Below are 22,633 nucleotides of genomic sequence, written 5' to 3' on the forward strand. Positions count from 1 at the left end.
TTTGTAAACAGCCCTTAAACCTTCAACGTTCAATCTTCCTCACTCACCTACACACTCCCCACTTCCCAACTTATGCCAGCCACACACTTCCTGTCATATCTTTAATGCCAATACATGTATCTCTACACACGTTTTGGTGCCTCATTTCTTCCATACCAACTTATGACTATCCACTCATACCCATACATTAGTCCTTTATATCCCTTATGCAGCTTAGATGTTTCTGGTATGTTGATATGACTTTACACTAAAACCAGATGGTTTTTCTGACAATCCATTATGGTTTCATGATCACCATTACACCCTTAACTCCAGATATTTTAATTGAATTCAAAATCGACCGTTTGGAACAAGGGGAGCATAGCCTCAAAATAAGGGGGAGCAGATTTAGGAATGAGTTGAGGAGGAACTTCTTCACCCAAAGGTTTGTGAATCTGTAGAATTCCCCACCCAGTGAAGTAGATGAAGCTACCTTGTTGAATGTGTTTAAGGCAAAGATAGACAGGTTTTGAACTGTAAAGGAATTAAGGGTTATGATGAGCGGGCGGGTAAGTGGAGCTGAGTGCATGCAAAAGATAAACCATGATCTTATTGAATGGCGGGTAGGCTCAATGGGCCAAATAGCCTACTTCTACTGCTATCTCATCTTCTTATGTTCAAATACCACGGATTCTGTAATAATAGATTAGCAATAATACCACTGGGCTACCTCCTCACCTCTGCTTTATCATTTACAGACTTCCGTGGAGTAAGCTTTAGTTTTATTGATTGTCCCACTCCTATCCCCTTTTGCCTTGCTCTGGCATCTCTTCTGTTACTTAATTAGTCCTGTCCACCACAATCACCGAACTTCCCTTGTGTTCTTTCATTCTGTCCTCCTTGTCTAACACCAGCAAAACGTGCTCCCAGTCATTCCCTTCACTGACACCATCCCTGGCTCTGTACTTGCTTAAAATTTGTTTAAACCTCTAGCTTATTCCAGTTCTGAGGAAGCACCATTTGCCTGAACCATCAACATTGTCAGCCTCATCACAGATGCTGCCAAGACCAGCTGAATATTTACAGCATTTTCTATTTTTAGTTTTGATTGCTTAATGTGTTTGATGAGCCAAGTTGGTCTATCTTATTTGGTACTACCTTATGTTCTTATTCCTGAATGATCTGAGGGTGGAAATATTTGCTGATTGGGACAGCCCCTGCCATTGCTTCTGCAAGACTCTGAGGACAGTTCCTTTACATCAAAGGGAACCTTCTTTAGAGGCAAACTTCAAGAAGTTCAATTTTAAAAGGAGCTCTGCATCCCACTCGGATATTTGATCAGGTTTTCCAACACAGCATAGCAGTGGATATGGTCGAGCTTTCACAATGAAACGATTAGATAAATCAAGAGAGAGGACCGAATTTGTCTGTTGCCTCATACCACACAATGGTTGCAAGCAGCTCACAAATTGTGAACCCCAGCAGCCACCTAAACAACACATGCCAAGTTTTGCCCCTACACACAAAAAACTGTGGGTGAAACAAAAGCAGAAATTACTGGTGAAACTCAGCAGGTCTGGCAGCATCTGTGGAGAGAAAGCAGTGTTAGCCTTTCTGAAAGAAGGGTCACTGGTTGTGGTTCTGTTCGCCGAGCTGGGAATTTGTGTTGCAGACGTTTCGTCCCCTGTCTAGGTGACATCCTCAGTGCTTGGGAGCCTCCTGTGAAGCGCTTCTGTGATCTTTCCTCCGGCATTTATAGTGGTTTGAATCTGTCGTTTCAAATGCTGGAGGAAAGATCACAGAAGCGCTTCACAGGAGGCACCCAAGCACTGAGGATGTCACCTAGACAGGGGACGAAATGTCTGCAACACAAATTCCCAGCTCGGCGAACAGAACCACAACAACGAGCACCCGAGCTACAAATCTTTTCACAAACTTTGAAGGGTCACTGGGCTTGAAATGTTAACTCTGATTTCTCCACATAAATACTGACAGACCTACTGAGTTACTCCACCAATTTCTGTTTCTGCTTTCATTTTCACCCCTGTTGTTTCTGGAGCAGTGTGAGCAGGATCATATTAAAGTGGTGTCACTTGACTTAAGGCAAGCAAGAACCAGGTTTTCCCTGTTTAATCCTAGGTATTGAGATTGAGTAGTGACACAGTGGTACTACAGTGGAGGGTTGTGTTCAAGTGTCTTCTACTCCAGAGCTGAAATCACAATACAGCTTAACAGTTTGAATGGAAACAGATTTGGCCTCTCAAAGGTTATATGGATCAATCTCAATTATAAGATGCCGGAAATACAGAAAACTTGTGTCATCTATGGAAATTGTGCGAATATGAAAATGTTTTGGAAAGAATTCAAAACCTCACCTGGGAAATAATTGGGAAGCCAGAACTCATGAGCTGCTCCCATATAATGATAGGTAAATTGATGTGACTCAGTTTGCCATACATCTGGGTCGACTGGATTATACTCTTGAGACTTTGAAACAAATTAGTCTTCAGGCACAATGATACCCACCCACTCCTAAGGAAGGTATTTCACCAATATCAAGATATATCCATTCAGGATAGTCATGGTTTATTTACAATCACGTTTTGTGATTCATTCATGGCTCGGGCAGCTTTTGTGGCCATCACTAACTGCCTTCAAGAAGGAGGTGGTGAGCTGTCTTCTTGAGATCCTACAGTCTACAATATGTACACTCACAATGCAGTTACAGAGGGAGTTGCAGGATGTAAACCCAGTGACAATGAAGTAATGGTGATACATTTCCAAGTCAGGACGATGTGAGGCTTGAAGGGGGTACTTGCAGGAAGTGATGTCCCTAAACCACTTCTATCCTTCCAGGTGACAGTGGTTACAGTTTGTAAACTGCTGTTGAAGGGGTTTATTGGTGAATTATTGATGTGGCGTTTTGGAGATGGGACACACTGAGAGTCTTAGAGTCATAGAAATGGGCATCACGGAAACAGACCCTGCGGTCCAACTCGTCCATGCTGACCAGATAGCCTAACCTAATCTAGTCCCATTGGCCAGCACTTGGCCCCATATCCCCCTCAACCCTTCCTATTCATATACCCATCCAAATGCCTTTTAAATGCTGTAATTGTACCAGCGTCCACTACTTCCTCTGGCAGCTCATTCCATACACGGACTACCCTCTGCGTGAAAAAGCTGCCCTTAGGTCCCTTTTAAATGTTTCCCCCCTCACCCTTAACCTATACCCTGTAGTTGAGGACTCCTCCACCCCACGGTGGATCTATTTATCTGATCCATGCCCCTCATGATTTTATAAACCTTTATAAGGTTTATAAACACTCCAGGTAAAACAGCCCCAGCCTATTTAGTCTCTCCGCATAGCTCAAACCCTCCAACCCTGGCAACATCCTTGTAATTCGTTTCTGAACCCTTTCAAGTTTCACAACATCTTTCCAATAGGAGGGAGACCAGAACCAATGTCCTGTACAGCCGCAACATGACCTGCCAACTCCTATACTCAATGTTCTGACCAATAAAGGAAAGCAAACCAAATGTCTTCTTCATTATCCTATTTACCTGCGACTCCACTTTCAAGGAGCTGAACCTGCACTCCAAGGTCTCTTTGTTCAGCAACTCTCCCCAGGACCTTATCATTCAGTAGATAAGTCTTGCTCTGATTTGCCTTCCCAAAATGCACCTCTGCCACCTGAGCTAGAAGTAGGGGGAGCAGGAATTTGATGTGGTTGAGGGATGGCCATCGGGCCGATTGCTTTGTCCTGGATAGTGTTGAGTTTCATGAATATTGTTGTCAGTGCAATCACCCAGGCACACAGCTGGCTTGTGCATTGGAGTTGGTGGTCAGGTTTTGGGAGTCAGTTGATTTTTTTTGTGCAGTACTTCCAGATTTTGTTCTATTTTTAGAGGAACTATATTTATTTGACTGGCTGGCTTGCCAAGTACAGCTTCTGGAGAAAATGGTAATCCCCAAAAGGTTGATAGTGGAGGATTGGAGATGCTGTGGCCATGGAGAGTCAAACAAAGATGGATAGATTCATGTTTGTTGGAAATGTGTTCATTTCCTGGCACTTGTGTGACGTAAATGTCACTTTTCACTTATCAGCCCAATCCTGAATGGCTGTCTTCCAACATTTAGACACAAGATGATAAGTTAGATGGATTTGCCATGGGGAATGCAGTGTTACAGGGAAAGGATCGTGGGATGGGTCTGCGTTAAATGCTTTTCGGAGGGTTGGTTTGGACTCGATGGGTCGAATGGCCTGTTTCATCACTGTAGAGATTCTATGATTCCAAAAGTAGGAGCAGGATTCAAGCCCATTAGGTCTGCTCCAGATTGCTTCAGTATCTGAGGAGTCGTGTATGGTGGTGAGCATCACCACTTCTGATCTTATAACGGTGGATAGATCATTGATGAAGTGGCTGAATATTTATCGGCCTCAGAAACTATGCTGAGGAACTCATGCAGTGATAATATGGAACTCAATTTATTGGCTTTCTACAATCGCAATGATCTTTCTTTGTGCTCATAATCAACAATCAGCAGATTTTTTGTCAGCAGATTTTTTTTTCCCCACGATTCACACTGACTTCAATTTTGTTCGGTCTCCTTGGTGCTAGACCCAGTCGAATGTCCCTTGTGTAATGTTCAGCCATTCTAATCTCTCCTGTTTGAGCACTTATGTACATGTATTGAAGGATGCTATATCCAGGCCTGGAGTGCCACTGATCTTGGTGGAACAGTAAAGCAAACTTAGTGAGCAAGTAGTTGTTGAGCAAAGGTCGCTAGATTGTACTGTCCACGACACTGTTCATCATTGTGCTAATGGCCGAGAGTAGCCTGACTATCTCATAATTACTATTTCTCAGAGGGCTTATGTTTTGAAGGTTTGTGGACAATAAAAAAAACACCAGTTTAGTGGAAATATATTGAGTAGTTTCTTTAAGAAATGATGATTGAAATGTCACTGTGGAAATTATTTTTAATAAAGTCTCCTAGAAACCACATGACTGGTACAGTTAGTAAGCTTGCAGATGACACCAAAATTGGAGGTGTAGTGAACAGCAAAGAAGGTTACCTCAGATTACAACAGGATCTGGACCAGATGGGCCAATGGGCTGAGAAGTGACAGATGGAGTTTAATTCAGATAAATGCGAGATGCTGCATTTTGGGAAAGCAGATCTTAGCAGGACTTATACACTTACTGGTAAGGTCTTAGGGGGTGTTGCTGAACAAAGAGACCTTGGAGTGCAGGTTCATAGCTCCTTGAAAGTGGAGTCGCAGGTAGATAGGATAGTGAAGAAGGCGTTTGGTATGCTTTCTTTTATTGGTCAGAGCATTGAGTACTGGAGTTGGGAGTCATGTTGCGGCTGTACAGGACATTGGTTAGGCCACTGTTGGAATATTGTGTGCAATTCTGGTCTCATTCCTATCGGAAAGGTGTTGTGAAACTCGAAAGGGTTCAGAAAGGATTTACTAGGGTTTTGCCAGGATTGGAGGATTTGAGCTATAGGGAAAGGTTGAACAGGCTGGGCTGTTTTCCCTGGAGCGTCGGAGACTGAGGGGTGACCTTATAGAGGTTTACAAAATTGTGAGGGGAAGGAATAGGGCAAACAGGCAAAGTCTTTTCCCTGGGGTCAGGGAGTCCAGAACTAGAGGGCATAGGTTTAGGGTGAGAGTGGAAAGATATAAAAGAGACCTAAGGGGCAATTTTTTCACACAGAGTGTGGTACATGTATGGAATGAGCTGCCAGAGGAAATAGTGGAAGCTTGTACAATTGCAACATTTAAGAGGCATTTGGATGGGTATATGAATAGGAAGGGTTTGGAAGGATATGGGTCGGGTGCTGGCAGGCGGCACTAGATTGGGTTGGGATATCTGGTCTGCATGGACGGGTTGGACTGAAGGGCCTGTTTCCATGCTGTACATCTCTATGACTCTATGACTCTATGACTGCTTGCTTTGCTATAGACCCTGCTGAGGCTGATTAAATAGTGTCTGGGTGGAGAGTTCTTATTTTTATCTAATGTTTAACTGAGGGGGCGGTGGTAGGTGGGGGCAAGAAGTCTGCAATGAAGGGCAACCCAATTGATCTCTCCCATTTCTGAAAAGAAAATTCTCTTAGAGTCATAGAGTATGTACAGCACAGAAACAGACCCTTCGATCCAACTCGGCCATGCCGACCAGAAAACCCAGCCCATCACCTAGTCCCACCTGCCAGCACCCAGCCCCTATCCCTCCAAACCCTTGTATTCATATACCCATCCAGATGCTTTTTAAATGTTGCAATTGTACCAGCCTCCACCACTTCCTCTGGCAGCTCATTCCATACACATACCACCCTCTGCATGAAAATGTTGCCCCTTAAGTCTCTTTTATTTCTTTCCCCTCTCGCTCTAAACCTATACACTCTAGTTCTGGACTCCCCCACCCCAGGAAAAGACCAGGGTAAAAGTCTAAACGCATGCCCCTCATGATTTTATAAACCTCTATAGGGTCAGCCCTTAGCCTCCAAAGCTCCAGGGAAAACAGCCCCAGCTTGTTCAACCTTTTCCTATAGCTCAAATCCTCCAACCCTGGCAACATCCTTGTAAATCTTTTTTTGAACCCTTCCAAGTTTCACAACATCTTTCCAATAGGAAGGAGACCAGAATTGCATGCAATATTCCAACAGTGGTCTAACCAATGTCTTGTATTGCCGCAAAATGACCTCCCAATTTCTGTACCCAATATTCCAACCAATAAAGGAAACGCCTTCTTCACTATCCTATCTACCTGCAGCTCTACTTTCAAGGAGCTATGAACCTGCACTCACTTTGTTCAGCAACACTCCCTAGGACCTTACCATTAAGTGTATAAGTCCTGCTAAGATTTGCTTTCCCAAAATGTAGCACCTCACATTTATCTGAATTAAACTCCATCTGCCACTTCTCAGCTCATTGGCCCATCTGATCAAGATCTTGTTGTATTCTGAGGTAACCTTCATGTTCAGTTCTGGGTGAAACCTTTATGTTCCTCTGAATTAATGAGTGCTGGAACTTCTCAATATTGAATATCTGAGCAAGCTGTGTCTGCAAAGATAGAAAAGGCATTCCTGCGCAATTAGTTGCTTGTCTATACCTGCCAGAATATCTGAGCAATAGACTCCACCACATTCTACACTTTATCCTTTTGCCTTCAAGAATACCCATTTGCCAAAACATTTTTATTGGAATGACATTCTTTATCGTGGAATTCATTATTTTTCTCTATTTCACTGAAGAGAATGTGTGCATGTGTGTTCTGGCGATATTAAGAGGGATACATTTTCACACTTCTATACTGCTTACTGTTGATAATAACCAATATTTATTGAATAAGTTTTGTTTTGATAATAAATCCATAATTGTGCCTTTTAAAAAAACCTGGTTTCAATATAAATAAAATTTTAATTGGCCTTCTAACTGGAAGTACAATCTTTTTATGTTGTGACTAGCATTCTATCTAATTTTCTTTCTGGCTGCATGGACCACCAATATCCACGTGTGACAGAGACTTCGGAACCGGATGTCAGTGCTGCAATTGGTGACCACCATTTGAGTGACTGTATTTGTACATACCATGCAGCTTAGAGGGAGTCTTGGCTGTTCCCTGGAGATTGTGGGATTAGAATGATTGTGTACCCTTTGGGTGTAACAATGGTAATTGACCAGATTTGATCTGTCCTACTTTTTAGAGACGGAACACACTGGGCAGTTCTCCACATTGTGAGGTTATAGTAACTCACCTCATTCCTCACTGGATCAATCCATTCAATTCAGTGTTTCATAGCATGAAATCATTCTGGGAATGGATCAGACAGGGTTTGGCATTTAATTTGAGCAAAATTACATTTCCTTGCCCTTCATGTGTGATATACTTCCATATATTACTCATGAAGCTGTTAATATGAATCGTTGCAATTTAGTTCCTGGAAGTGATCACCCCAAAGTACATCCTGCAGTCAGTCATCATTTAAAAGATCATTAAGATTTAAAGACCTGTCCTTTTACGCAGTACAGCCTACATCCATGCTCTGTCCCTCACACAATACTAAGTGCATCTTTAGTTTCATGAAAGGAATATAGCCCATTCTCTACCACATGCTGTTCCCTAACTCATTAATCAATGTACTGTAACTCTGTACTCTCATTCAGAACTGGTGCTTGTTTATACAGCTGACATCTGGCATCATTCTGTATCTGGTCTCATTAAAATCTATACCTCAGCACCATTTGCCACCAACTCCTATGCATGGTAGCGGTACACAATTTTCACTGTTTGTTGTATTGAATACATATGACAATAAATGATGCAGTTCAATCCAATTCCTCTGCTTCAGTCCTGCCTGGATCAGTCTACCATTGAGTATTGTGTCTCTTCACACCTTAAATTCTTACACCTCACCACTATACACTGTTAATTATAATTTTATTGCCTATATTCCATTGGCAACCTGGCCCTCCAGTGCTATCAGCCTACATCCAATCAACATTCAATGGATTGTTCTTTTAGAGGGTGTGGAGGTGCCAGTATTGAACTGAGGTGGACAAAGTCACAAGTCACACGACACCAGGTTGTAGTCCAACAGGTTTATTTGGAAGTACAAGCTTTCGGAGCGCTGCTCCTTCACCAGGTGGAATAAGATCATAGGACACAGAACTTATAGCAAAAATTATGGCATCATATATTGATGCGATACATTGAGCAAACCGAGATTGCTGTTAATTCTTTCATCTTTTAGAATGGATTGCAGGTTTTGATTCATTAATATGTAAATCCCATAAGTTCTTTCAAGTCACATTCCTGAGATAATTTAAGATTTAATTTAAAAAAGGTGAAATCTCAGCTCAAACAATACATTAAAGGTGTGAGGTTAGAGTCTGTATGTATTCCAGTCTTGAGTCAGCCTGGTTCTATTTCCAAAGTAGGAATTTCTACAACATCACATGGATTATAAAAAAAGATTGTCGGCCTATAGATTGTGTGCTTTTTGAACAAAATAGAATGTATCTGCAAATACAATTCTGAAAATGCAAATTTGCCCCATAGACTTATATGTGTGTATGCGGGCATGTGAGGGGGAGAGAGAGAGAGTGTGAGAGAGAGTGAGAGTGTGTGTGTGTTTGTGTGTGTGTGTGTTTGATAAAGTGTGTGCCTTGGATGTGACCTCAGATCTTCGGGTGACCATGCTCCAAGGCGGACTTCAGGATATGTAACAACGCGGAGTGGCCAAGCAGAGGTTGATAGCCAAGTTTGGTACCCACGAGGATGGCCTCAACCAGGACCTTGGATTCATGTCGCACTACAGATGACCCCAGTACACTACACACACACACAGGCACACACAAATAAGCACACATATACACACACACTCTTATATACTCACACACCCATGCAGACCCTCTCAGGCACGCACACACACACGCACACACACCATACTCGCACCCATGCGCACACCTTCTCACAGGCATATTCTCCATCACACTCACGTACACATACTCACACTCTCTCTGTCCCTCACATACACACGCACACACCTACATGTCTAGGGGGTGAATTTGCATTTGCAAAATTGCATTTGCATATGCATTCTATTTTGTTCAAAAAGCACACAATCTGTAGCAATCTTTTTTTTATAATCCATGTGATATTTTAGAAATTCCTACTTTGAAAATAGAATCAGTTTGACTTAAGATTGGAATACAGACAGACTAACCTCACACCTTTAATGCATTGTTTGAGTTGAGATGTCCCTTTTTTTTATAAAACCTTAAATTATCTCGAGAATGTGACTTGAAGGAACTTCTGGGATTTACATATTAATGAATTGAAACTTGCAACTCAATCTAAAAGATGAAAGACTTAACAGCAATCTATGTTTGTTCTATATATCGCATCAGTGTATGACACAAGGAAATTCTGTATCCTATGATCCTGCTCCACTAGCTACCTGACGAAGGAGCAGCGCTCTGAAAGCTTGCACTCCAAATAAATCTGTTGGACTATGACCTGGTGTTATGTAATTTTTATCTTTTAGAGGAGACAGCCTAAATCCGATATGTAATCATTTAGCTGTCATTTACATGGTATACGTAAGCTGGCCGAATCTTGTCAATGGTTTCCTGGAGCCTAGCACTCTGCCCTCACTCTCAGCATTGAGAGTGGTGCCCTCCCCTTCTCACTGACTGGAAAGCAAATAGGTTTTGTTTTGCAGGATTGCTCACTTGACAGTCACAAAATAGCGAATCCATTCATTATCAGCTGTGGATCAGTACCAGCACTCTTGCTTCCATGTTAAATGATTTAAATCCATCAGACGTTGCTCTAACACATCAGTGGACTATTGCTTTGGATGAGATCCTAACTACCGTTGCAGGTAAAAGATCCATGTTATTACTTGAAAATTCTCCCTATGGTTAAACAGGTGATCTGGCCAGTCCTTTATTATGAAAGCTCTGATACCTTGCTGGGCCCAAATTGTCCACTGCCTTTTTGACATTGAAAAGGCCCCAGGAAAATTACTCATTGTAACGGAGGCCACTTTTCGAGTCACATAGGACCAGAGCACAGAGAAAAGGCCTTTCAGCCCATCAAGTCTGCACCAGTCAACATGATCACCGAACTATTCTAATCTAACTTCTGGCACGAGGGCCGTAAACATATATACCTTGGCATTATTTGTACTTTTGATTTCACTGAATAGCCAGGTGCCTGTAGGCCTTTTGGTCACATTAACATAGACTGATCTGCCTTTCTCACCTTGATAGCAGCTCCTTACACCCATGATTAATTTAATCCATGATTCTGCCAGTGATGTGTGATCTGGATTAAGCAGTGCAAATCTAGATAGCTTTGGCAAATAGAATTAAGGAGAATCCAAAGGATTTTTACAAATACATTAAGGACAAAAGGCTAACTAGGGACAGAATAGAGACCCTCAAAAATCAGCAAGGCGGCCTTTGTGTGGAGCTGCAGGAGATGAGAGAGATACTAAACAAGTATTTTGCATTAGTACTTACAGTGGAATAGGATATGGGAGATATAGAATGTAGGGAAATAGACGATGACACCTTGAAACATGTTCATATTACAGAGGAGGAGGTGCTAGATGTCTTGAAATGCATAAAAGTGGATAAATCTCTAGGACCTGATCAGGTGTACCCGAGACCTCTGTGGGAAGCTCGGGAAGTGATTACTGGGCCTCTTACTGTGATATTTGGATCATCAATAGTCACAGGTAAAGTGCCGGAAGACTGGAGGTTGGCTAACGTGGTGTCACTGTTTCAGAAGGGTGGTAATGACAAGCCAGGGAACTATAGACCAGTGAGCCTGACCTCAGTGGTGGGCAAGTTGTTGGAGGGAATCCTGAGGGACAGGATGTACATGTATTTGGAAAGGCAAGGACTGATTAGGGATAGTCAACATGGCTTTGTGGGTGGGAAAATTATGTCTCAAAAACTTGATTGAGTTTTTTGAAAGAGTAACAAAGAGGATTGATGAGGGCAGAGCGGTGGACATGATCTATATGGACTTCAGTAAGGCGTTTGACAAAGTTCCCCATGGGAGACTGGTTAGCAAGATTAGATCTCATGGGATACAAGGAGAATGAGCCATTTGGATACAGAACTAGCTCAAAGGTAGAAGACAGAGGGTGGCGGAGGAGGGTTGCTTTTCAGACTGGAGGCCTGTGACCAATGGAGTGCCACAGGATTAGTGCTGGGTGCACTGCTTTTCATCATTTATATAAATGATTTGGATGTGAGCATAGGAGGCATGGTTAGTAAGTTTGCAGATGACACCAAAATTGGAGGTGTAGTGGACAACGAAGAAGGTTACCTCAGATTACAACGGGATCTTGATGAGATGGGCCAATGGGCTGAGAAGTGGCAGATGAAGTTTAATTTAGATAAATGTTTGGTACTGCGTTTTGGGAAAGCAAATCTTAGCAGGACTTATACATTTACTGGTAAGGTCTTAGGGGGTGTTGCTGAACAAAGAGACCTTGGAGTGCAGGTTCATAGCTCCTTGAAAGTGGAGTCACAGGTAGATAGGATGGTGAAGATGGCGTTTGGTATGCTTTCTTTTATTGGTCAGAGTATTGAGTACAGGAGGTCATGTTGCAGCTGTACAGGACATTGGTCAGGCCACTGTTGGAATATTGTATGCAGTTCTGGTCTCCTTCCTATCAGAATGATGTTGTGAAACTTGAAAGGGTTCAGAAAAGATTTACAAGGATGTTGCTAGGGTTGGAGGATTTGAGCTATAGGGAGAGGATGAACAGGCTGGGGCTGTTTTCCCTGGAGCTTCAGAGGCTGAGGGGTGACCTTATAGAGGTTTATAAAATCATGAGCAGTGTGGATAGGATAAATAGGCAAAGGCTTTTCCCTGGGGTGGGGGAGTCCAGAACTGAAGGGTATAGGTTTAGGGTGAGAGGGAAAAGATATAAAAGAGGCCTAAGGGTCATCTTTTTCATGCAGAATGTGGTATGTGTTTGGAATGAGCTGCCAGAGGAAGTGGTGGAGGCGAGTACAATTGCAACAGTTAAAAGGCATCTGCTTGGGTATATGAATAGGAAGGGTTTGGAGGGATATGGGCCAGGTGCTGGCACATGAGACTAGATTGGGTTGGGATATCTGGTTGGCATGGATGAGTTGGACTATAAGGTCTGTTTCTCTATGACACTATGACTCTATGAGGTTATGTTGCTCTTATTAATCTGAGGCAAAAGAACATTAAAGTAATAGTAGCAGAGAGGTTTGTTTGTGGGCTTTAGCTTAAAGGAGCACACTTCAAAAATGCTATAATTTGGAGGAGCCAGTGTTGGATTGTGGTGGATAAAGTTAAAAATTACACAACACCAGGTTATAGTCATAGAGTCGTAGAGATGTACAGCATGGAAACAGATCCTTCGGTCCAACCCATCCATGAGCCAGTTCTGTATCCAAATGGCTAGTTCTCCCTGTATTCCATGAGATCTAACCTTGCTAATCAGTCTCCCATGGGGAACCTTGTCGAACGCCTTACTGAAGTCCACATAGATCACATCTACTGCTCTGCCCTCATCAATCCTCTTTGTTACTTCTTCAAAAAGCTCAATCAAGTTTGTGAGACATGATTTCCCACACACAAAGCCATGTTGACTATCCCTAATCAATCCTTGCCTTTCCAAATACATGTACATCCTGTCCCTCAGGGTTCCTTCCAACAACTTGCCCACCACTGAGGTCAGGCTCACTGGTCTATAGTTCCCTGGCTTGTCATTACCACCCTCCTTAAACAGTGGCACCATGTTTGCCAACCTCCAGTCTTCCGGCACCTCACCTGTGACTATTGATGATACAAATATCTCAGCAAGAGGCCCAGCAATCACTTCTGTAGCTTCCCACAGAGTTCTCAGGTACACCTGACCAGGTCCTGGGGATATATCCACCTTTACTCGTTTCAAGACATCCAGCACTTCCTCCTCTGTAATCTGGACATTTTGCAAGATGTCACCATCTATTTCCCTACAGTCTTTATCCTTTTCCACAGTCTATATCCTTTTCCGATATCTTTTCCACAGTAAATACTGATGCAAAATACGCATTTAGTATCTCCCCCATTTTCTGCGGCTCCACACAAAGGCTGCCTTGCTGATCTTTGAGGGGCCCTATTCTCTCCCTAGTTACCTTTTTGTCCTTAATGTATTTGTAAAAACCTTTCGGATTCTCCTTAATTCTATTTGCCAATGCTATCTCATGTCCCCTTTTTGCCCTCCTGATTTCCCTCTTACGTGTACCCCTACTGCCTTTATACTCTTCTAAGGATTCACTTGATCTTTGAGGGGCCCTAGCCATTTGGATACAGAACTGGCTCATGGATGGGTTGGACCGAAGGATCTGTTTCCATGCTGTACATTTCTACGACTCTATGACTATAACCTGGTGTTGTGTAATTTTTAACTTTATCCACCACAATCCAACACTGGCTCCTCCAAATTATAACATTTTTGAAGTGTGCTCCTTTAAGCTAAAGCCCACAAACAAACCTCTCTGCTACTATTACTTTAATGTTCTTTTGCCTTTATACTCTTCTAAGGATTCACTTGATCTATCCTGTCTTTACCTTACATATGCTTCCTTCTTTTTCTTAACCAAACCCTCAATTTCTTTAGTCATCCAGCATTCCCTATACCTACCAGCCTTTCCTTTCACCCGAACAGGAATATACCTTCTCTGGATTCTCATTATCTCATTTCTGAAGGCTTCCCATTTTCCAGCCATCCCTTTACCTGCGAACATCTGCCCCCAATTAGCTTTTGAAAGTTCTTGCCTAATACCATCAAAATTGGCCTTTCTCCAATTTAGAACTTCAACTTTTAGAATTGGTCTATCCTTTTCCATTATTATTTTAAATCTAGTAGAATTATGGTCGCTAGACCCAAAGTGCTCCCCCACTGACCCCTCAGCCACCTGCCCTGCCTTATTTCCCAAGAGTAGGTCAAGTTTTGCACTGTTTCTAGTAGGTACATCCACATACTGAATCAGAAAATTGTCTTGTACGCACTTAACAAATTCCTCTCCATCTCAACCTTTAACACTATGGCAGTCTCAGTCTATGTTTGGAAAGTTAAAATCCCCTGCCATAACCACCCTATTATTCTTACAGATAGCTGAGATCTCCTTACAAGTTTGTTTCTCAATTTCCCTCTGACTATTAGGGGGTCTATAATACAATCCCAATAAGGTGATCATCCCTTTCTTATTTCTCAGTTCCAACAGGTTTATTTGGAAGCACTGGCTTTCAAAGCACTCCTTCTTCATCAGGTGAAGCAGGACCATAAGACACAGAACTTATAGCAAAAGATTACAGTGATACAATAATACATTATACAAACCTGCATTGTTAAGTCTTTCAACTTTTGGAATGAATTTGCTGGTTTCGGTTCTTTAATATGTAAATCCCAGAACTTCTTCGAGGTCACATTATCAAGATAATTTAAGGTTTTATAACAAAAGGTGACATCTCAACTCAGACAATGCCTTTAAGGTGTGGGTTAGAGACTGTCTGTAGCTCAGTCTTGAGTCAGACTGGTTCTATTTCCAAAGTGGAATTTACAAATATCACAAGGATTGACTGCCTGCACTGACTGCCTGCAGATTCTGCATTTTTTGAGCAAAACAGAATGAATCTGCAAATATAATTCTGCAAATACAAATTCACCTCATAAATTTATATGGGTGTGCAGGAGAGAGAGAGATAGAGTGAGTGTGTGCGTGTGAGTGTTAGTACACATGAGAGTGTGTGTTTGCATGTGTGCAAGCTTGGTAAAGTGTGTGTGTGTGTGATGGGGTATAAGCCAGTGAGGGGGTTGCGCGAGGATGTGAGTGTGGGAGGTGTATGTGTGTGCGTATGAGAGAAAGCTTGTGTATGAGAGGGTCTGCATGAGTGTGTGAGTACATAAGAGTGTGTGTATGTGTGGGAGAGAGTGTATAGTGCAGTGGGGTCAACTGTAGCATGACATAAACCCAAGGTCCCGGTTGAAGCCATGCCTATGGGTACCGAACTTGGCTATCAGCCTCTGCTTAGTCACTCTGCGTTGTTGCCTGTCCCAAAGTCTGCCTTCAAAGATGGTCACCCAAAGGTCTGACTTTGAATGTCCCTGACCACTGAAGTGTTTCCCGACTGAGAGGAAACACTCCTGCCTGGTGATTGTTGTGTGGTGTCCATTCATCTGTTGTCATAGCATCTGCTTGGTCTTGCCAATGTACCATGCTTCAGGGCATTCTTGCCTGAGATAGACAACATAGGCCAGGTCACATGAGCACATGTCACATACCACCCACAATGTATGTAGCAGGTATTCATGTGACTCCGCCTATGTTGTCTATCTTATTCACTGCAAGCAAGGATGCCCCAAGGCATGGTACATTGATGTGACCAAGCAGACGCTATGACAACAGACAAATGGACACTGCACAACAATCACCAGGCAGGAGTGTTCCCTTCCAGTCAGAGAGAACATTTCAGCAGCCCGGAACATTCAGCCTCGGACCTTCAGGTGACCATCCTCCATGGTGGACTTCGGGACAGGTAACAACACAAAGTGGCCAAGCAGAGGCTGATAGCCAAGCTCAGTACCCATGAGGATGGCCTCAACTGGGACCTTGGGTACATGTCATCGTACAGGTGACCCTACTGCACTTTCCCCTCTCTCACACACACTCTTACATACTCACACTCACGCAGACCGTCTCTCATACACAAGCTCTCTCTCATATGCACACACATACACTTGCAACACTCACCCTCTCACAGCTCTCTCTCATACTCACACACACACTTTAGCAAGCTTGCACACATGCAAACACATACTCTCTCATGTGTACTAACACTCACATGCAGACACTCACTCTGTCTCTCTCTCTCCTGCACATGCACACACATATAAGTTTGTGGGTGAATTTGTATTTGCAGAATTATATTTGCAGATTCATTCTATTTTGCTCAAAAATGCAAAATCTGGAAGCAGTCAATGCAGGCAGTCAATCCATATAGTACTTGTAAATTCCACTTTGGAAATAGATCCAGCCTGACTCAAGACTGAGGTACAGACAGTCTCTAACCCACACCTTTAAGGCATTGTTTGAGTTGGGATGTCACCTTTTGTCATAAAACCTTAAATTATCTCTAGAATGTGACTTAGAAGTTCTGGGGCTTACCTGATAAAGAACGGAAACCAGCAAATCCATTCTAAAAGATGAAAGACTCAACAATCTAGATTTGTTCAATGTATTATTGTATCACTGTAATCTTTTGCTATAAATTCTGTGTCTTATGATCCTGCTCCACAGCTACCTGATGAAGGAGCAGCACTCTGAAAGGTAGTGCTTGCAAATAAATCTGTTGGGACTATAACCTGGTGTTGTGTGATATTTTAACTAAAAAATGTTATATCGAGTTCTATCTCCGAATATTTAGCATCAATTCGTTTTTAAAACGTTATTGCAGGGGGATCCAAGATGGCGGCGACCCAGCAAGTCTGAGTCTATAGTGCCCCTCCCAAGACTTGGGCAAAATGGGTCACCCGCCTCCACCACACTTACCAAATAATTCAAAATAGTTTTTACTTAATGTAATTTGTTGCTCAGTACTAAATTTAAACAGTCTAGTCTCCTGTAAAAATGACTAGGGGGAAAGGAGCCCGCAGCTCTCAGCAGGCAGGGGCCCCTCCTCCACCCTCCCCAGCTGCAGCAGAGGCACCGCAGCCGCCCCGGGGGACTTACCTACGGTGGCGAGCCTCGTGGAAATAATCTCTAAACTCGATGTGAAGATCGACGCCTTCATCAAAGAGTCCCGGAGCAGATGGGACTCACTCTCGGCCGCTCTGCAAAAGCACGACCGAGACATCAAGGAAATTGAGCGCCGAGTCGGAGGGACGGAGCTAAAGGCCGCGACTTCCGAGACTATAGCAGAATTGGCCGTGGATCGGGTCCGGTCTTGAACAGCGAGTCCGGACCTTAGAGAAACATATCGACGACCTTGATTCTCGAGGCCATCGAAAAAATATTCGTTTGCCGGCCTTCCCGAATGGGAAGAGGAAGGCCAGCTTACAGTGTTCCTCGAGCAGTGGCATCTGCTGTTAAATCTGGAGGCTGGATCAGGATGGGTAAGGGTGGAATGGGCCTACCGGGTTGCAATACGTGGGCCCAGCTCGAACCAGTGCCCCCTGCCCGGTCCTGTTCCAGCTGCAGAGCTATAAGGAGAGGCAGATGCTTTTAGAAGCTTCCAGAAATCTTGGGAAAGATCCCCAAACCATGATTTATAAAGGATCCAAGATTATATTATTCCAGGACTTTTCCCCAGCTCTGGTCCGAAAGAGGAAGGCGTTTGATGAAGCGAAGAAGTGTTTAAGGGACTTAAATATTCAGTACTCCTTACGCTACCCAGCGACGCTATGCTTTAACCATGAAGGGTCCGTGTATAACTTTGGATCGCCGGAAAAGACCAAGGAATTTTTGGACTCTCTTAGATAAATTGTAAGAGTAAATTGATGTTGTTTTGCTCTCACCCCCAGTCCGGTTTGCATCCCTTTTTTTTATATTAATCCCTTTTTTTGTACCTTACTGTTTAATATTATCTTCGGGGGGTGGGGAGAGGGATTTATTTATTTGTTCTCTACTTAGCAATTTTCTCCCCCTTTTTTATATATATATAGGCCGAGGGGTCTAGTTAATGTTGGTGGGAGGAGATGGTTACCTTATCCTATTTTATTTCTGTCTTTAGGAGCGGGGTTGTTTTCCCCTGTTATTTTGTATTATTATATTTAATTATTACTGTTGAGCTGTAATTTTATAGTTATATACATTTATACATGGTATTAACATACTAAATATATCCAGGTGTTGGTGTGGGTGGGTGGGGTGGGGGGGGGGGTAGGGTGCTCACTGTTAACTCTAGCTCTGTAGTATATTTGAATTTTCTTCATCCTATCGAGGGGCGCCTGGGTCAAGGGTGGAGCACTGGTTGGGAGAGGATATGATGGACTTTTGGAAAGGAAGTGATACCCCCTGGGAACAAGGGGTAAAATCTCTATTTAAATACTTTTTTTTTATTTAGAGATAGTTTTTTTATTATGTTGATGTGAGTGTATTAAAGAGCCTTTATTTTTGTGAATTTTATATGCTCTATGCTCGGGACGTTCTGGATAGGGTTTCCCCTCCTGAGGGGTCTCGGATTTGCCCAGATGATTATGGTTGATCAGTCGGTTAAGTGGTGTACCTGGAATGTCAAGGGGAGTAATTCGCCAGTCAAAAGGAAGAAAATATTATCAAACCTCAAGAAAGAAAGGATTGATATAGCTCTCCTACAGGAGACACACTTATTAGATTAAGAACACTTGAAATTACGACAGGGTGGTTTTGATTAGGCCTTTTTCTCTTCTTTCAGCTCAAAAAGCAGGGGAGCTGTTACTCTTATTCGGAAAAATTTCCCTTTCAAAATCCTAAATCAGATAAAAGATGAATCTGGACAATATATTCTGATTAAAGCCCTTAGAAATGGAGAGGAATATGGGATCTTAAATTTGTTTTGTCTCCCAGCATATCCTTTTAAATTTATAACGGAAGCCTTCTCAAAATTGATGGCTCTCGGTGCTCGTCATACAATTATAGGGGGAGATTTTAATTGTATTATGGATCCGGAAATAGATAGGATTCCCAAGAGTACTACAGTAGTATCACCCAGATCTAGACAATTGGTGGATCTGAATAAAGAATTAGGATTAGTAGATGTATGGAGATGCCTTCATCCACAGGGCAGAGATTTTTCTTTTTACTCCAATCCACATAAATGTCACACCAGAATCGATATGTTTTTGCCCCCTCGATTTTTAAAAATTCCATATCATCCTGTAAAATAGGCAGTATAGCAATTTCCGTTCACGCTGCTATATATATGGAAATCAAGGCGAGGAACAATGAGACATCCCCCCCGGCATTGGCGTATGGACCCCTTCCTGATGAAAGATAGTAAATTTTTAAAGTACTTCTCTCAAGAATTTTAAACTTTTTTAGAAATTAATTCAGGTACGGCTAGCAACCCATCAATGATGTGGGAGACCATCAAAGCTTACGCGCAAGGTTTGATCATCTCATACTCAGCAACCCAGAAAAAATTAAAGGGAGAACAACAGCGTCTGCTCGAAGCTCGCTTCAAAGCGGCTGAAACAGCATACGCTGACAGACGTTCTATTATCAAATTACAAAGGATTACGGCCCTTAGGACAGCTCTAAACACTACGCTTACCCAAATGGCTAAGAGGGAAATATTATTTGCAAAACAAAAGTTATATGAATTTGGCAATAAACCTGGTAGATACTTAGCATTTCTCGCAAAGAAAAAGAAGGCCCCTCAAACTATCACGTCTATCAAGGAAAGTACGGGTATTCTGACTCATGATCATAAAAGGATTAACGCAATCTTTAGAAAATTTTATTCTGATTTATATAAATCACAGGATTGCAAAGACGGGACTAGGAGGATGCAGTCATTTTTTAAAAACCTGACCTTTCCAGACCTAACTCCGGAACAGGTATCGGTCTTGAATGTTCCCCTAACAATCAAAGAAATACTTGACGCAATCAGGCAACTTCAGAGCGGTAAGGCGTCTGGCCCTGATGGCTTTCAAGCAGAATTTTATAAAGAATTTACAGGAATATTGGCTGGTCCACTTATGGACATGTATAACTACTCATACAGTCAGGGCTGTCTCCCGCCTTTGCTGAAAGAGGCAAATATCTCTCTTATCCTCAAAAAAGGAAAGGACCCAGAAGGTTGTGCTGGAAAACAGATTCTGGAAGAGCACAGCAGATCAGGCAGCATCTGAGGAGCAGTAAAATCAACGTTTTGGGCAAAAGCCCTTCATCAGGAATACAGGCAGAGAGACTGAAGGGTGGAGAGATAAGTGAGAGGAGGGTGGGGGTGGGGAGAAAGTCGATTCTTGTAGAGAGAGAAGGAAAACTTCTTCAAGGCAGGCATACTTGCAAGAGGATTCGCAGTAGGGTTAAAATCAACTAGGTAAAAACAATGACTGCAGATGCTGGAAACCAGATTCTGGATTAGTGGTGCTGGAAGAGCACAGCAGTTCAGGCAGCTGCTCCTCGGATGCTGCCTGAACTGCTGTGCTCTTCCAGCACCACTAATCCAGAACCAGAAGATTGCGCGTCATACAGACCAATATCCTTGCTAAATGTAGATTTTAAAATCCTCTCTAAAATGTTAGCATTGAGGCTAGAAAGGGTATTGCCACATATCATAAAGGAGGATCAGACAGGGTTTATTAAGGGCTGTAGATCATCCAATAATGTTAGAAGGGTTTTGAATGTGATTCAAGCCTGCCATCAGGGAAAGATACCAGGAGTAGTAGTCTCATTAGATATGGAAAAGGCATTCGTTAGGATTGAATGGTCATATTTATTTTACACATTAGAAAGGTTTGGCGTTGGAAAGGTGTTTACCAAATGGGTCTCAACACTGTATAGTGATCCCAAAGCAGTTGTAATTACCAATGGATTAGACTCGGATAGCTTCAGTGTGGATAGGGACTGCCGTCAGGGATGTCCTCTTTCGCCATTGCTATTTATGCTAATAATTGAGCCACTAGCAGAAGCTATACGGGCTGACCCTAATATAACGGCCCCGAGGATTGGTACAGGTAAACATAAAATTACCCTTTATGCAGATGATGTTCTTCTATTTCTCAGTAATCCTCTGATGTCCGTACCTCGCCTAATCAAAGTTATTAATACATTTAGTGTATTTTCAGGCTATAAAATTAATTTCTCAAAATCGGAGGCTATGCCAATGGGTGGCCTTGCTAGTATATCCCACTTAGTGGACGGATCCCACTTTCCCTTTTGGTGGTCCCTGGAGGGTTTCTTATATTTAGGCATTTTTATTACCCCAGTATTTGGTCAGTTATAAAAGGCTAACTTTGTGCATTTACTGGAAAGGATAAGGTAGGACCTCCAGCGATGGGGAGACCTTCCAATTTCCTGTTGAGGTAGAATAGCACTAATTAAAATGAATGTCCTGCCCTGTCTCCTATACCCTATGAGAATGCTTCCGGTGATGCTGCCGAGGCTGGCACTACGTAGATTATATGGCTGGTTGGGTTCCTTTATCTGGAATCATAGATGGCCCCTCATTAAGCTGAAGAAGCTACAGCTTCCACAGGCAAGGGAAGGATTGGATTTCCCAGATTTCAGGAAATATCAGTTAAGTTCCCTATTAAGTTACATAGGTTTTGTCTGACCCACAATCAATCTGGCTGGACATCAAGGCTTCTCAAGTAAAATGCCCACTGATTAACCTCTTATTTTCAGACAAGAGGAAATCCATCACGGATCACTGTAAAAACCCTATAATACTAAACACAATTAAAGCTTGGAATATAATGCGGCAAAATGAGGGCAACTCACATAAAACATCCCCCTATGCTCCGATAGTGGGAGCATGAGGATTTCAACCGGGGCTTACAGATGCCACTTTCAAACTCTGGAGATCCAGGGGTATCTCATGTTTAAGGGGTCTGTTTAAAGGAAGGGTCCTGATGTCTTTTGAACAGCTGCGTCAGAAATTTGGATTACCTAATGGAGACCTCTTTCGATACTTCCAAATTCGAGATTACATACAGAAGAAGACTAGTTATTAGCTAGTCTTTATAAATCAGATAGATAGCATAGAGTGCTTTGACCAATGGGGGTATCTTCCGTCAGCACTATTTCTCATTTATTACATGATGAAATATCGGGAGATATGGACAATCTGCTTAAAACATGGGATCAGGATTTGGGACTGGAAATCCTGAACTTACCCTCCCTGGATATGCACGGGAAGAGATTATTTTCTATTCTCTCTTTCTGTGCAAAGAAAAATATTTTGGTAAACTGGGTGGCTGAGGACCCCCCCCCTGGACTTTCGAATTGGCACAGATTAATCATGGAATGTATTCTCCTTGACTTCCTTACAAATATAGTGCACCAAAAGACCGCATTATTCCATAATATATGGCAGCCCTTCTTGAATTATATAGATACAGATATTTTGGCCATCCTAACAAGGGCTTTTATTTAATTGAGATGGCGAA

The sequence above is a fragment of the Chiloscyllium plagiosum genome, unplaced genomic scaffold, assembly GCF_037043375.1.
Source record: "Chiloscyllium plagiosum isolate Xiang-an unplaced genomic scaffold, Cpla_swu_hap1 HiC_scaffold_18, whole genome shotgun sequence".
NCBI lineage: Eukaryota > Metazoa > Chordata > Chondrichthyes > Orectolobiformes > Hemiscylliidae > Chiloscyllium > Chiloscyllium plagiosum.